Source organism: Sus scrofa, chromosome 7 (assembly GCF_054392235.1).
Source record: "Sus scrofa isolate SSC_HxYL_T2T_F1_AM1 chromosome 7, Sscrofa_HxYL_maternal_Yorkshire_Landrace_v2.0, whole genome shotgun sequence".
In the NCBI taxonomy this organism is placed as follows: Eukaryota; Metazoa; Chordata; class Mammalia; order Artiodactyla; family Suidae; genus Sus; species Sus scrofa.
Window position 1 is genome coordinate 60,553,835 of NC_139389.1, and position 15,855 is coordinate 60,569,689.

General features: G+C 41.9%; 1 protein-coding gene across 13 annotated transcripts in view; it reads left to right on the plus strand.

Moving 5' to 3' along the window:
• HOMER2 (homer scaffold protein 2) overlaps window positions 1-15,855 on the plus strand; it is a 141,691-nt gene that overhangs the window by 13,961 nt on the left and 111,875 nt on the right. For all 13 annotated transcript variants that reach the window (XM_084968545.1, XM_084968548.1, XM_084968546.1 and 10 more), the window contains exons 2-3: window positions 9,365-9,758; window positions 14,490-14,533. The gene's annotated coding sequence lies outside the window, so the exon portion shown is untranslated. The remainder of the gene's footprint in view (window positions 1-9,364; window positions 9,759-14,489; window positions 14,534-15,855) is intronic.

Sequence of the window (15,855 nt, forward strand, 5' to 3'; positions counted from 1 at the left end):
GCAATGGATTAAGGATCCGGTGTTGTCCCGAGCTGTGGTGTAGGTCGCAGACGAGGTTTGGATCTGGCGTTGCTGTGGCTGCAGCTCTGATTCGACCCCTAGCCTGGGAACCTCCATATGCCATGGGTGTGACCCTAAAAAGACAAAAGACAAAAAATAAAATAAAATAAAATGTCAGGTTAAGGCTGGCTAGCCACCCAGGCTAGGGACTCTCAGTGCCAGAATTACTAAAATTTATTTGAAAATGGTTCAATGTAAAAAAAAAAAAAATACCCTTAGTGGCTCTGTATCTCCAACAGCCTCTGTCCATTTCCCCCTCCCTCTCTCTCTCTCCTTCTCTCCCTGTATGAGAGTGTGTCTGTTTGCCACTTTCTTTCCACCACCACCTCCACCCCTCCTTGTCCCTCCTGCCTTTGACCACCACATTTTCCCCTCACCTGGTTCAGTATTCTTGAGAGAGGAGGGACAGGAGTCACCAGCATTAGACTCAAGAACCATGCCCTAGTGCCCTGGGGGAAATTGGAACAGCAGGAAGGAGTGCATGAGCCTCCTCTACCCTCCCAGAGGATTTTAGTTACATGCACCTGCTGCATGATCCAGAGCCCAGGCCTCAGCTGAAACATCCAGAAATCAGACATGCTCTTTATGAAGAATTGGCTGTGTTAACCAAGCTTATTTAACCATGCCACCATACTTGTTTCTCACAAATCAGATACCAGCTTATGAATTTACAATGAGAAATACACCTTCCTTTTGAATGGACTGCTTCTTTCCCATCAGTGATTCAGGGTGCCTCTTTCCTGTGTTTGGATATCAGGGGGCTGCCAGGGACCATGGACTCTGGCTTTCTGCCTCTGCATCCCTGGAACACAGTTGGTGTTCAATATATATTTGCCAAACTGAATTGAGTTTTGTTAAGGATAAGATGTGTGTATCTTCAGCCATTTTTAGTCAAACAGGACCTAGACATATTTTTACCCCATATATTGGCTTAGTCAAATGTTATTTCCTGAGCCACAGGGATCCAGGCAGACACTGCATGGCAAGATTTATGAAGCAGCCATTTGTTTGATTGTTTTTTTCCACACAACTGACTTCATTATAAAGAAATTCCTGTTAGGGGATTTACCTAGCAAGATATTGCTCTACTTCATTTTGTGTTTTCTCTTTTCCTTTACATTTGAAATGAATGCTATAAAGGATCCCACTATGCCACAGGTAATAATAGCACACACAACTGTCCACTGTCCACTGTATCCCTGAAATAGATTCTTCGGTAGAAAGAACAACAGTGCTGTCATTTACTGAGTTGTATGAGAAGCAGGGGTCAGAACTGAAGACATAAAAAGATTTATGAGTCATTGGAGTCCAATTTAGCCTTGATTGTAGCATGAGGCACATTATTAAGTCCATTTTCAGGGACAATTACATTGTTAGGGAAAGAAGAGTCCTGTGCATTTGTCGGAGCCCTGGCACTAAGGTCCCTGGTGACAGGGACCTCTTCTCAGGTCCCCAAACAGGCTTCCCCTTCTCTCGGTCCCTCTCAGATCCTCTGCTGACACAGACTCCTGAAGGTTCCCTGGCCCTGATGGCAGCTCTGTCCTCCCCGTGTCATGGGCAGGAAGAGTTTCTGGTCTGAGACTGAGGAGGTCTTGCTCAAAACCCTGGGCTGCTGTGACCCTACCCTCTCTGAGGTCAGTATACCCACATCTCAACCCTTGACCTCTTGTCATCTTCCATGTCCTTCATATGAACTGTATTTTTCCTATGGTTTCCACTGCCACTTCTTTGTGGTCATGGCTGACCCCTGGTTATGGTGTGTGACTGTGTTTAGACATTGGTAGACATTCTGTACACGAATCCTCTTCAATTCCCCCATTGGACATCCCAAGTCTCTATCCATCAGGCTGCCTATTCAGTTCAGTTCAACAAATATTTATTACATGTGTTTGGCAGGCATCTTCTGTAGTTGTCAAGGATACAGAGGTTCCATTCTATTTAAGCGAATGTTGCTCTATTTCATTTTGCAGGGTTCTTTATTTTTTTTCTTACTATCAGTAACTGTAGGAATCACTGAAGTCTTAACTATCAGCCACTGTTCTCTTTCTCTCCCTGCAAGCTGCCTAGAATTATTGTTAATATGGCTTCAGTTTCGTAGAGGTCACTTTCAAATATGCATATCTGATTGCAGCTGTCTCACCTGCCTCATTTAGTGTATGCAGTTAGATGTCCTTGGTCTCTTTAAAATAAACCTCTGGGAGTTCCCATCGTGGTGCAGTGGTTAACAAATCCGAATAGGAACCATGAGGTTGCAGGTCCAATCCCTGGCCTTTCTCCGTAGGTTAAAGATTCAGCGTTGCCGTGAGCTGTGGTGTAGGTTGCAGATGCGGCTCGGATCCCGCATTGCTGTGGCTGTGGTGTAGGTTGCAGATGCGGCTCGGATCCCGCGTTGCTGTGGCTGTGGTGTAGGCCAGCAGCTACAGCTCCGATTAGACCCCTAGCCTGGGAACCTCCATATGCCGCGGGAAGCAGCCCCTAGAAAAGGCAAAAATACAAAAATAAATAAATAAATAAAATAAACATCTGTTGTGACTTTGGTCTCTGGATTTCTAAAATGCAGTAAATGAGGAGATAATTTAGTAAGTTATGATTTATCAATGCAATGCAGTTTTAAGCAACTGTTAAAAGTGCTTACAGAAGTTCCTGCAATGGGGCAATTGGTTAAGAATTCGACTGCAGCTGCTTGGGTAGCTGCAGAAGAGTGGGTTCCATCTCCAATCAGACACAGTGGGTTAAAGGATCTGGCATTGCCACAGCTATGGCTCGGATTCAGTCCCTGGCCTGGGAATTTCCATACGCCGTGGGCACAGCCATAACATATTTTTAAAAAATGCTTACAAACAACTATGGATACTTTCTGCCTTTCTTTGTTCTTTCTAATTTCCTCCAGTGAGAATTCCTTTCTTTTCTAATCTGGAAAGAAGAGAGGAAACAAGATCATCATTTATGTCTTAAAGGGGAAGGTGGAAGAGAGGCAGCAATTTGCTCTCACTTTTGCAGCCACACCTAGCTAATCCGTGAAGATTTCTTAGAAAACTTCTGTTTAGGCCTCTCCTTTCCCTTCCAAGTGCCTGGCTGTGAAGATAGCTGAGATTATGGTCAGTATTTAAACTGAAGTCTTGATTTGCCTTTCTCACTTTCTCAAAACAAAATACTTTTTAGACTCTGAGCTGCCTGAGAAAAAGACTGTATTTTTATTCATTTTTATTTGTTTCTGTAATCCCAAAACACAGTGTGTAAAGCAGTTTGAAATAATGGAATACTATGCAGCTGTAAAAAGGAGGGACCCTTTTTTGTACTGTTATAGAATGAAAAAAATAAAGACCAACTGCAAATCAGTGTGTACAGAATACTGCCATTTGGGTAAAGAAGGGGGAAAGGAGCTCTTTGGGAGGTGTATAAGAAACTGAATGCCTCTAAAAAGGGAACTGTGTGCTAGGGGAAGAAAGGTGGGAGGGAAAATTTTCACTTCAAATTCTTTTGTACCTTTTGAATTTCAACCCTGTTGAATGTTTTAGTGATAAAAATAAAATAAATTTAAATTTAAAAAATATGTTGAATTTATTTTGAAATATTCAGAAAGGCAAATCTGCAGAGGCAGAAGGTTAGTGGCAGCCAGCGGCTGGGAGGAAGAGGGAATGGGGAGTGACTGCTTAATTGATATAGGCTTTCTTTTTATTTATTCTTTTATTTTTATTTTTATTTTTGCTTTTTAGGGCCGCACCCACAGCATATGGAGGTTCCCAGGCTAGGGGTCTAATCGTAGCTGTAGCTGCTGGCTTGCACCACAGCCACAACAATGCCAGATCCGAGCCACGTCTGCAACCTACACCACAGCTCAGGGCAAACCAGATCCTTAACCCACTGAGCAAGGGCAGGGATTGAACCCAAAACCTCATGGTTACTAGTCAGATTCATTCCCTCCACACCACGACGGGAACTCTGGGCTTTCCTTTCAGATGATAAAAATATTCTGGAACCGAATAGTGCTGATGGTTGTACAACATTATGAATGTACAAAATCCCCCTCAATTGTGCACTTTAAAATGGTTAAAATGGTGAATTTCATGTTACATCAATTTTATCATAATTTTATACATATATTTTTTAATGAGTGAATGAATAACTAAAATGCCTATTATTATATTTACAGATTTATTTTAGATGGCCTCTCTGTACAATGAGATATTTCTGCTTTGTGAAATTTTTAGTGGAAAATTCCAAACATATACAAAAGTAGATCAGTGTAATGAACTTCACTTACCTACCACTCAGCTCCAACAATTAGCCACTCATGGCAGGTCTAACTCCATTTATACCTGAACACTTGTTCTCTACTCCGCCTGGATTATGTTGAAGCAAAGTGTAGATATTATAGAATGCATCTCTGAAAAGCTAAGGGTTCTTTTAAAAAAACAGCATAATGCATTAGCAACCTAAAAATTAAGTTATTCCTTAATATCATCCAAGAGCAGTGTTTGCATTTCCCAGACTGCCTCACAAATGCCCTCTTTAGAGTTGACTTGTTGCTTTGAGGATTTAAAGAGACCAAATTACTTTTCCCAGAACTGACCTGGTAAGTTCATTCTTAGCCATAATGAGATCTGGAAGAAGTTAAAGTTTCTAATCTGAAGATGATTGAAGTTGGACAAGATGCTATTTAAGTTCCATTCCTATTCAAACATTTTCTAAAAAGTTTTTGAGGAACTCGTTTGCCTGCCATGGCCCACATTGCTGTGTGGCAGTAGATGTCAGTAATGAAATGCCAGGGAGATGATCAAAACCCTAATTTGAGAGGCCCCAGGTTAGCACTGGAATTCACCAGCAAGAACCTCTTCATTTTCCCTTTGGTTATTACTATCTTAACAATTCCCATCTTGAATAGAATTCTGCATGACCCTCCTTGCTCTGGAGACTCCTTAGTAAGTCTATCTTTTCCATATTGTCCAAAGTAGTAGAGAGAGTCAGGGAGCAACTGGGGTACAAAAGAGTATCACAGGTTACAGCTAACACTGTCTTTTTTTTTTTTTTTTTTTTTTTTTTGCTTTTTTGCTTTTTAGGGCCCCACCCGTGGCATATGGAGGTTTCCAGGCTAGGGGTCCAATCAGAACTACAGCTGCCTGTAGTTCTAATGGGAACTACAACCAATCGGCCTATACCACAGCCACAGCAACGAAGGATCTGAGCCAAGTCTGCAAACTACACCACAGCTCACGGCAACACCAGATCCTTAACCCATTGAGCAGGACCAGGGATTGAACCTGCAACCTCATGGTTCCTTGTCGGATTCATTTCCGCTGTGCCACAGTGGGAACTCTGCTAACACTGTCTTTTTAAAAAGTTTTATTTTATTGAAGTATAGTTGATTTACAATCTTGGGTTAATTTCTACTATACACCACAGTGATTCAGTTATACATACATATATATATATATATACATATACATATTCTTCATTTTCATATTCTTTTATATTATAGTTTATCACAGGGTATTGAATATAGTTCCCTATCCTATACAGTAAGACCTTGTTGTTTATCTACCCTGTACTTAATAGTTTGTATCTGCTAATCCAAAATTTCCAATCCATCCTTCCCCCTCTCCTTGTTAGCAACCACAGCCTATCCTCCACATATCTGTGCATCTGTTTCATTTGTATTACGTATTAGATTCCACGTATAAGTGATATCATATGGTGTTTGTCTTTCTGACTTACTTTGCTTAGTATAATAATCTCTAGGTCCATCCATGTTGCTGCAAATGGCATTATTTCATTCTTTTTATGGCTCGGTAGTATTCCATTGTGTATGTGTATTGTATCTTCTTAATCCATCCGTCAGTGGACACTTAGGTTGTTTCCATGTCTTGGCTGTTGTGAATATTGCTGCTATGAACATAGGGGTACATGGATCTCTTTAAATTATAGTTTCGTCTGGATATATGCCCAGGAGTGGGACTGCTGGATTGTATGCCAACTCTATTTTTAGTTTTCTGAGGAACTTCTATACTGTTTCCCATAGTTGCTGCACCAACTTACATTCTCATCAGTGGTATAGGAAGATTTCCTTTTCTCCACATCCTTTCCAACATTTATTATTTGTAGCCTTTTTGTTTGTTTGTTTGTTTGCCTTTTCTAAGGCTGCTCCCGCAGCATATGGAGGTTCCCAGGCTAGGGGTCGAATCCAAGCTGTAGCTGCTGGCCTACACCAGAGCCACAGCAACATGGGATCTGAGCCTCATCTGAGACCTATACTACAGTTCATGGCAACACTGGATCCTTAACCCACTGAGCGAGGCCAGGGATCAAACCCACAACCTCATGGTTCTTAGTTGGATTTGTTAAGCACTAAGCCACGACAGGAACTCCTATTTGTAGACTTTTGACAGTGGCCATTCTGACTGGTGTGAGGTGATACCTCATTGTAGTTTTGATTTCCATTTCTCTAATAATTAGCAATGTTGAGCATCTTTTCATGTGCCCATTGGCCATTTGTATGTCTTCTTTGGAGAAATGTCTGTTTAGGTTTTCCGCTCGTTTTTTACTTGGGTTTTTTTGTTGTTGTTGTTGGCTGTATGAGGTGTTTGTATATTTTGGAAATTAAACCCTTTTTGGTTGCAATATTTGCAGATATTTTTTCTCAGTCCATAGGTTGTCTTTTTGTTTTGTTAATGGTTTTCTTTATTAAACAAAAGCTTGTAAGTTTGATCAGGTCCCATTTGTTTATAGCTAACACTGTCTTAAAAGAAATTATGAAGTTTAACTCTTTCTCCTTCACTTTTGTCTCTTTTTTTGTGTGTTTATAATGCATTGATTGACCTGCAGAGGACATATTTCTCTATAACCTGTTTTGGAGTTAACTTGGTTTTTTAATTTTCTTTTTCCCCTACATGAATCCTTCCCTTCATCCTGGGTCCATCACCCTGGTCTGCCCCTCTATATTGCCTCTCTAATGCTCTGAGTTTTAGCATCATATATCCTTTCATTTGCCCCTCAGTTCTCCTATACTCCTAATGCCAAGTGTGCTGTGCCCTCTAAAGTGACCTGCTGGAAAGTGAAGCCCAGAAATGGGCTGAGGGACCCACCCTCCTTCTGAAGACAGTGCCTCTGTGGTTTAACAATAAGAGCACAGTGTGTGCCTTTAATCCTCAGTAATGTCTTTGAGAGGAAGGTCCAAATATTGTCCATTTTACAGATGGGGAATCTTGAGGCACAGGGAAGTTAGATAACATGCCTAAGGTTAATAAATGGGGAAGCCAGATAAAACTCCAGACAGCCTGCTCACTTAATCACTGTTTGTACCACTTAACACTGAGAAGTGATTTTTGTGGTTACACAGAACAGTACTTCAGAAGGAGGAGAGATATTCCTGAGATCAAGCAAAGTATCAAGTGCTTATTTCTTACAGGTCAAGTTGGCTCTGGATGAGAGTATCTTTATTTAATTTTATTTATTTATTTATTTATTTGCTTTTGTTTGAGGGCTGCACCCAGGGCTGCATATGGAAGTTCCCAGGCTAGGGGTCCAGTGGAGCTGTAGCTGCCGGCCTACACCACACCCACAGCAACGTGGGATCCAAGCTGCGTCTGCAACCCACACCAGAGCTCACGGTAATGCCAGATCCTTAACCCACTGAGCAAGGCCAGGGATCAAACTCACATCCTCATGGATGCTAGTAGATTCTTAACCTGCTGAGCCACAACAGGAACTCCAGAAATTGCCTTTTAATTAAAGCCTTATCTGCTTTTTTAAGAGGAAGACACTTCTGAGTTTCTAGCCTTTTTTGCCATAACCCTCCCCGACCCATTGTACCGTAGTCTGGGGGAATCATATTATGGTTGCACTGTATGGAGGTGGGGAGCCCTCTAGAACAACCAGACCATGGATGAGGCTCCCAGGCTTCATTCGGCTGGCTTGTATCGGAAAGGCCTCAAGGTGAAATTTCAGCTCCGACAGTGTGGTCGGTATCCAGTGTCTCCCTCTGCAAACACTGATCTTGGATGTGGTAGATATAAGCTTCTGACTTATTTCCATACGATGACCCAGCTGGGTCTAAAGCTAGGATATGATGTCACCAGCTATCTATAGTCACTCCCTCATTAATACCTGGCCAGTGAATACCTGACGCTTTGTTCTAAATTGGGACTACGTCTCATTGTCATCCCACAACTGCAGGGAACCAAGCCAGGGTACAGGGACAGGGCTGCCAGCACTTGGGATCATCCAAGGTCTTCAGTAGTCAAGCTAAAAGTAAGAGGCGGCATATGGGTCTGGCTTGGAGGATGCAGGGGGAGGAGGGGCCAAGTGTGCAGAGGCAGCAGGCGCACAGAAGTCTGGGGACCCACTGGGCTTGCAGTGGTTTGGGAAAGTAGCCCGATTTAGCTTCTGGAAGCATGAAGTATGTCCCGCTGGGAGCCTTTACCTATATAGCCCTAGGCAGCTAGGTTGCCCACCTCCTCCTTGCTGATGGGACACTCTGGTTCATTCTTTTCCAAATTTGCCTTTCAGGAGAATCACTCCAAACACTTACTAAACTTGCAGGTTTCCATACCCCACCCCGGAAATACTAAATCGGTTTGTTTAATAAATGCTCTGCGTGATCTATATGATGAGGCAAGTTTGGGAAACCCTGCTCTAGCTGTTCAAGGGATTGTAGTAGTAACGATCCCAGTCCATTCCTCCAAGTGTTTTCCTTTCCTGTTGAGGAGGAACAGAATATGCCACCCCAAAATATGCCACTTTGCAAAGTGGAAATGAATCTGACTAGAAACCATGAGGTTGCAGATTCGATCCCTGGCCTTGCCCAGTGGGTTAAGGATCCAGCATTGCTGTGAGCTGTGGTGTAGGTCACAGATGAGGCTCAGATCTGGCATTGCTGTGGCTCTGGCATAGGTTGGCAGCAACAGTTCCATTTAGACCCCTAGCCTGGGAACCTCCATATGCCACGGGTGCAGCCCTAAAAAGACAAAAGACCAAAAAAAAAAGGTATGGAATAACTCCGTGGGGATCTACTCTATACTGTAACTATAACTGTAGCTATAAAACATAGATAAGATTTTGAAGACCTTGAAAAAAATATAAAATGCCTTATTAATAATTTTGCATATTGACAATATGTTGAATTACAATATTTTTTGAATAGTGGATTAAATAAAATCTATAATTAAAATTAAAAAAATATATATGCCACTTTGGCATGTGGATTATTTTGAGCTGAAGACAATCAAGGTCCAATAGACTCCAAAAGAGCTATTTACCTTCCATTACCTGAAAATAAACTTTATTTTATTTTGTTTTTGCTTTTTAGGTCATATGGAAGTTCCCAAGCAAGGGGCTGAATTGGAGCTGAAGCTGCTGGCCTTCACCACAGCCACAGCAAGGTGGTATCTACACCACAGTTCATGCCCCATCCCGGACCCGCGGAGCGAGGATTAATAGACTTTAGATGGAGGGCATGTACCAAGAAGAGAGCAAAGACCAACGATAACTTTTAGTACCAGAAATTTGTTTTCCAAACACCTGCTCTTCTCACCTTCCTGGGATTTGTCTTCCTCCGCTTTGAAGTCCTGACCCCCACCCCCTTCTTAGCTCAGGGCCCTCTACTGGATAGAGACCTGGGCTCTGCTCATTCTGGGGCTGCTGCAGCTGAGAGATCCTGGACCCTGGGATAGATGCCGGCAGAAGTTAAGAATTCTTACCATGTAAGTCACCTCTTACCACGTAAGTCTCTGCCTCCAGTTTCCAGTGGAAGAGAGAGTTCTTTTTCAAAATTCAGAGAGCAGGAGAAAATACTTGTGTGAATTAGTTCCTTGTGTATAGCAACTCTGATAAAGATTTGCTATGAAAAAAAAAAAAAAAAAGATTTGTTATGAGTACTCTTGTTCTTTTCTCTTCTTTGCTTTTCTTTTTCTTTTCTTTCTTTCTTTGCTTTTCTTTGTTCTTTTTTTTTAAGCCCTGCACCTGTGGCATATGGAAGTTCCCAGGCTAGGGGTCTACTCAGAGCTACAGCTGCCAGCCTACATCACAGCCACAGCAACACCAGATCTGAGCTGCATCTGTGACCTACACCACAGCGCATGGCAACACCAGATCTTTAACCCACTGAGCAGGGCCAGGGATCGAACCTGTATCCTCATGGATACTAGTTTGTTACCACTGAGCCACAAGTACTCTTGTTTTCAACCCATTTTCTTTCCTTTTTGAAATGGACGTTGTTTTCTTTTGACTCTCTGTTTTTTGTGTCATTTGTCATAAGGAGGAAAATCATAGCATAAAACACAGGCATAGGTTCTATAAGCCTGTTGTTTGAGCTGCTCTCATAGACTAGTAAACTCATGGTTCTCACCAGACCAGTAAACTCATGGTTCTCACCAGACCAGTGTCTGTTTAGGCAAACTTTGCCATGGGTCCCCTAGGTAACACTGGATAAGGTTTTCCTTTTGTCTCGTTCTGTGTACTGGGAGCTTGGCTTTGTGGCCAGCAAAAATATTCTCTCTGGTCTTTTCCAGCTGGAAGGTGCAAGTACCCACTTGCATTTGGTAGTCAGTTGAATACACTGAGATTCCAAGACATGTCACAAGCAGCAGTCTCTTTGTCCATCCATGCCAGCTCTCAGGTGAATTTGTCATAAGGGGTCCCAGTCCATAACGAGCCTTTGTTGTCTCAAGCTCCATTGCCTTGTTAGTGATGGAAAAATCCTATTCCAATAGTGCCTGCCCGGTGTCATGGAATAATGAGTCTGTGACTAAAGGCATCTCATATTCTTATGGGAAACCAGAGACAACGTTTTCACTATACCATCCGTACTGCTTGTGACAATGAAGATCTTTGCTTTCTTAGGCTAACTCTGGGTGTGAACTTCCTGCACCTTGTGAAAGCTACATCTTCTGCACCCCCTTTTGAGACCTCTCTTGCCCCGTGGTTAAGCCATAAATAGGTTTATTGAGTTGAGTCACTATTTGAATTAATATAAGATCCTACTCATCAGTGGCCAAATGATGGCTCCTTTGAATTAGGAACACTTCTATATTAAAAGAAAGTCAGAGAGCTCTCATCCTAAACAGTCAGTTGTCTCACTGGTACTTATGGAAAGTCAGATTACAAAGAGGACACAAAGGGAGCTCCCGTCGTGGCTCAGGGGAAAAATGATTTTGACTAGCATGCATGAGGACGCAGGTTCAATCCCTGGCCTCACTGAGTGGGTTAAGGATCTGGCATTGCCATGAGCTGTAGTGTAGGTCACAGACGTGGCTTGGATCTGGCGTTGCTATGGCTGTAGTATAGGCTGGAAGCTACAGCTCCAATTGGACCCCTAGCCTGGGAACCTCCATATGCTGTGGGTGTGCCCCTGAAAAAAAAAAAAAAGACATAAAGGACTATAATGGCTAGCCTTAGGGACTCCCTTTCTATGGTGAAAGAACAGAAATTATTGTCCACATCCAAAGTACATTCCCCTTCTTAAAATTCAGCCCCATCTCCTCAGCAATTTCCCCTAACTCTCAAAGCTCCTCCACCTTCCCCAGAAATCCCATAAGCACCCATCTGCTTGTTTTAACTTCTCTTTCCCTGCAAGATTTGCAGAGGGCACTTGGCCTGATCTTTAGGCCCAGCATTTACATATTTCTCATATAAATGCTGAAAGCCAGGAAATAAATTTTGCAGAAGCACCAGGACAAGTGGTAGGGCTCCCTTTGCTGTTCCTTCCAACTCTTCCTACTTGCCAGGGCTCTGTACATATGCTCTGCCAGCTTCAGACCTTCCTAGGCACTGTCCTGTATATCCTGGACCTCTGTCACAAAGAAGTCATGTCCCATGGACAGCAGCAGATATTTTATTTTTTATTTTTTTGGTCTTTTTGCCTTTTCTAGGGCCGCTCCCATGGCATATGGAGGTTCCCAGGCTAGGGGTTTAATTGAAGCTGTAACCGCTGGCCTACACCACAGCTCATGGCAACGCCGGATCCTTTACCCGCTGAGCAAGGCCAGGGATCGAACTGGCAACCTCATGGTTCCTAGTCAGATTTGTTAACCCCTGAGCCATGATGGGAACTCCAGCAGCAGATCTTTTAAATTATAAAGCCCTTTTGCCTCCACTTTCAGAAGATCGTACCAAATTTAGAGAGGAATTGAAAAGATTAGTGGCCATCCACGGCCCCACTCACAGGGACCTTGATCAGCAACTAAGGGGTGTTCTTCCCATGCATGATTATACTGTAATTAACATGAAAGCCAGACGGTCCCCTGGGGGGAACCCCTTTCACAGAGGAGACAGAGGACCAGAATTTCTCCCAGGCCCTCCTACCAACAATCAGAAAATAGATCAACTGGAGGCCAATGTTCAGGAGCTGATAGAAGCAATAGTAAAGGTCTTCCTGCACTAAGGTGACTTGGCCTAAGGTTAAATAGTGCCCTCAGAAAGAAGGAGAAGCTCCAAAGACCTTTGCTGAAGGCTTTGCACAGACTTTTCAAAGGCATGCCCTACTAAACCCTGCAGCTCCAGAACAAAAAAAAAAAAATCTTTTCATTTCCTCTTTAGTAGGAAATTTTCTCCCTGACATGAAAAGGCAAATTCACAATAGTGTTGTTGGGTGTCAGCCTCTAAGCAGCATTATGGGAGCAGCTACCTAATTCTTTAAAGATAGCTTTCAAGGAATGCATAACCAGGACAAAATAATCCTCAACTTTATATGGAACCATCAAAGACTCAGAATTGCCAAAGCAATCCTGAGGGTAAGAACAAAGCTGGAGGCATTTGTTTCCAGACTTTAGGCAATACTGCAGACAACACTACAAGACATCACTAATTATTAGAGAAATGCAAATCAAAACTACAATGAGGTATCACCTCACACCGGTCAGGGTGGCCATTACTGAAATGTTTACAAACAAATGCTGGAGCGAGTGTGAAGCAAAGGAAACCCTCCAACACTGTTGGTAGGAATGTAAACTTCTGCAGCCACTGTGAAAACAATACGGAGCTTCCTCAAAAAAATATATATAGTTGCCTATGATCCAGCAATCCCACTCCTGGGTATATATCCAGACAAAACTATAATTTGTAAAGAAAAAAGTACCCCGAGTGTTCATAGCAGCACTATTCACAATAGCCAAGACATGGAAACAACCTAAATGTCCATCAGCAGATGAATGGATTAAGAAGATGTGATATACATACACAATGGAATACTTCTCAGCCATAACGAAGAACAAAAGAATGCCATACTAAGTGAAGTCAAGAAAGAAAAAGACAGGGAGTTCCTGTTGTGGTGCAGTGGAAATGAACCTGCTAGCTTCCAAGAGGATGTGGGTTCGATCCCTGGCCTTGTTCAGTGGGTCAGGGATCTGGCCTTGCCGTGAGCTCTGGTGTAGGCTGCAGATGCGGATTGGTTCTGGTGTTGCTGTGGCTGTGGCTGTGCCTGCGGTGGCAGCTGTAGCTCCGATTCGACACATAAAACATCGCTTATATGTAGAATCTAAAATATGACGCAAGTAAATGAACTTATTTACAAACAGAAACAGGCTCACAGATACAGAAAACAAACTTATAATTATCAAAGGAGAAAGGGAGTGGAGGAAGGAGAAATTAGGCATTTGAGATTAGCAGTTGCAAACTGTTATATATAAAATAGATAAACAATCAAGGTTCTAGTGTATAGCACAGAGTACAATTCAATATCCTGTAATAAAGTATAATGGAAAAGAATATGTGTGTATGTGTGTGTGTATAAAAAGCCAAATCATTATGCTAGAGACGAGAAACTAACACAAGATTGTAAATGAAGTGTACTTCAATTTAAAGAAAGAAGAGGTATCAAGCATGGAGATGTATTTTTGTTAAGGGAAATGAAAGTAATCCTTCCCGAAGTAAAACTGGTTATTTCAGAATGGGAAAGAGGAAAATAAAGGACAAAATGGCATGTAAAGTTAGGAACCGAGAGAGAGAGAGAGAGAGAGAGAGAGAGAGAGAGAGAGAGAGAGAGAGAGAATTTTACCTATGCAATGAAATTGGCTAACATTGAATTGTTATTTAAGGTTTAAAAACAAACTTAACTATCAATAATGTACTTGCATAAAACTGGAACTTAATTTTCTTTCATTTGCTAAAAGGATAAAGTATTCTTTGGCAGTTGGTTTGTTCCTGATAAGAGAGAGACCGAGAAAGGTTTTTCTTATTTTTTTTTGGCCACCCCACAGCATATGGAGTTCCCCAGCCAGCGATCAGATCCGAGCTGCAGTTGCCCAGCAATGCCGTCCTTAACCCACTGTGCCAGGCCAGGGATCAAACCTGTGTCCCAACGCTCCCAAGATGCCACCGATCCCTTTGCGCCGCAGTGGGAACCCTGAAAAGTTTTCTTGTAGGTAATCTGCCTAGGAAATCAAGAGTTTGTGTTTTACTGAAGTAATTTCCTATATTTTATGGTTGTCTCTTATTAGGTCTTTGACTGCTTAAGAAAACTGAGTCTTCTCTATTAAAGGAGGTAAGTTTGTTTTACAGCTGTGCAATGTTCTGTATTTGCCTGTGACATCTTTATTTTTTTAAATGGTTTTTATTTTTTTCCATCATAGCTAGTTTATGTCAGTTTTCTACTGTACAGCAGTGACCCAGTCACACGTACATGTATACATTCTTTTTTCTCATGTTATCATGCTCCATCATAAGTGACTAGATATAGTTCCCAGTGCTATACAGAAGGATCTCATTGCTTATCCACTCCAAAGGCAATAGTTTGCATCTATTAACCCCAAATTCCCAGTCCATTCCACTCCCTCCCCTCCCCCTTGGCAACCACAAGTCTGTTCTCCAAGACCATGCATGATTTTCTTTTCTGTGGAAAGGTTCATTTGTGCCGTATATGAGATTCCAGGTATAAGTGATGTATGGTATTTGTCTTTCTTTTTCTGACTTACTTCACTTAGTATGAGAGTCTCTTGTTCCATCCATGTGCTGCAAATGGCATTCTTTTGTTCTTTTTTATGGTTGAGTAGTATTCCATTGTGTATATATACCACATCTTCCTAATCCAATATCTGTCAATGGACATTTGGCTTGTTTCCATGTCTTGGCTATTGTGAATAGAGCTGCAATGAACATACAGGTACACATGTCTTTTTTAAGGAAAGTTTTGTCTGGGTATATGCCCAAGAGTGGGGTTGCTGGGTCATATGGTAGTTCTATATTTAGTTTTCCAAGGGGCCTCCATACTGTTTTCCATAGTGGTTGTACCAATTTACAGTCCCACCAACAGTGTAAGAGGGTTCCCTTTTCTCCACACCCCCTCCAGCATTTGTTATGTGTGGACTTATTAGTGATGGCCATTCTGACATGTGTGAGGTGGTACCTCATAGTAGTTTTGATTTGCAATTCTCTAATAATTAGTGATGTTGAGCATTTTTTCCTGTGCTTGATGGCCATCTGTATATTTTCTTTGGAGAAATGTCTGTTCAGGTCTTTTGCCCATTTTTCAATTGGGTTGTTGGCTTTTTTGCTGTTGAGTTGTATAAGTAGTATATTTTAGAGATTAAGTCCTTGTCAGTTGAATCATTTAAAACAATTTCTTCCCATTCTGTAAGCTGTCTTTTTTTTTTTTTTTTTTTTATGGTTTCCTTTGCTGTGCAAAAGCTTGTCAGTTTGATTAGGTCCCATTATTTTATTTTTGCTTTTATTTCTGTTACCTTGGGATGCCTGTGACATCTCTAATCATCACTTTGGTTAAATGGATAACTAAATATTGTTTCAAACTGACCTGTGATCCTATTTATCAAATGTTTTAGGAGTTCCTGTTGTAGCTCAGCGGGTTAC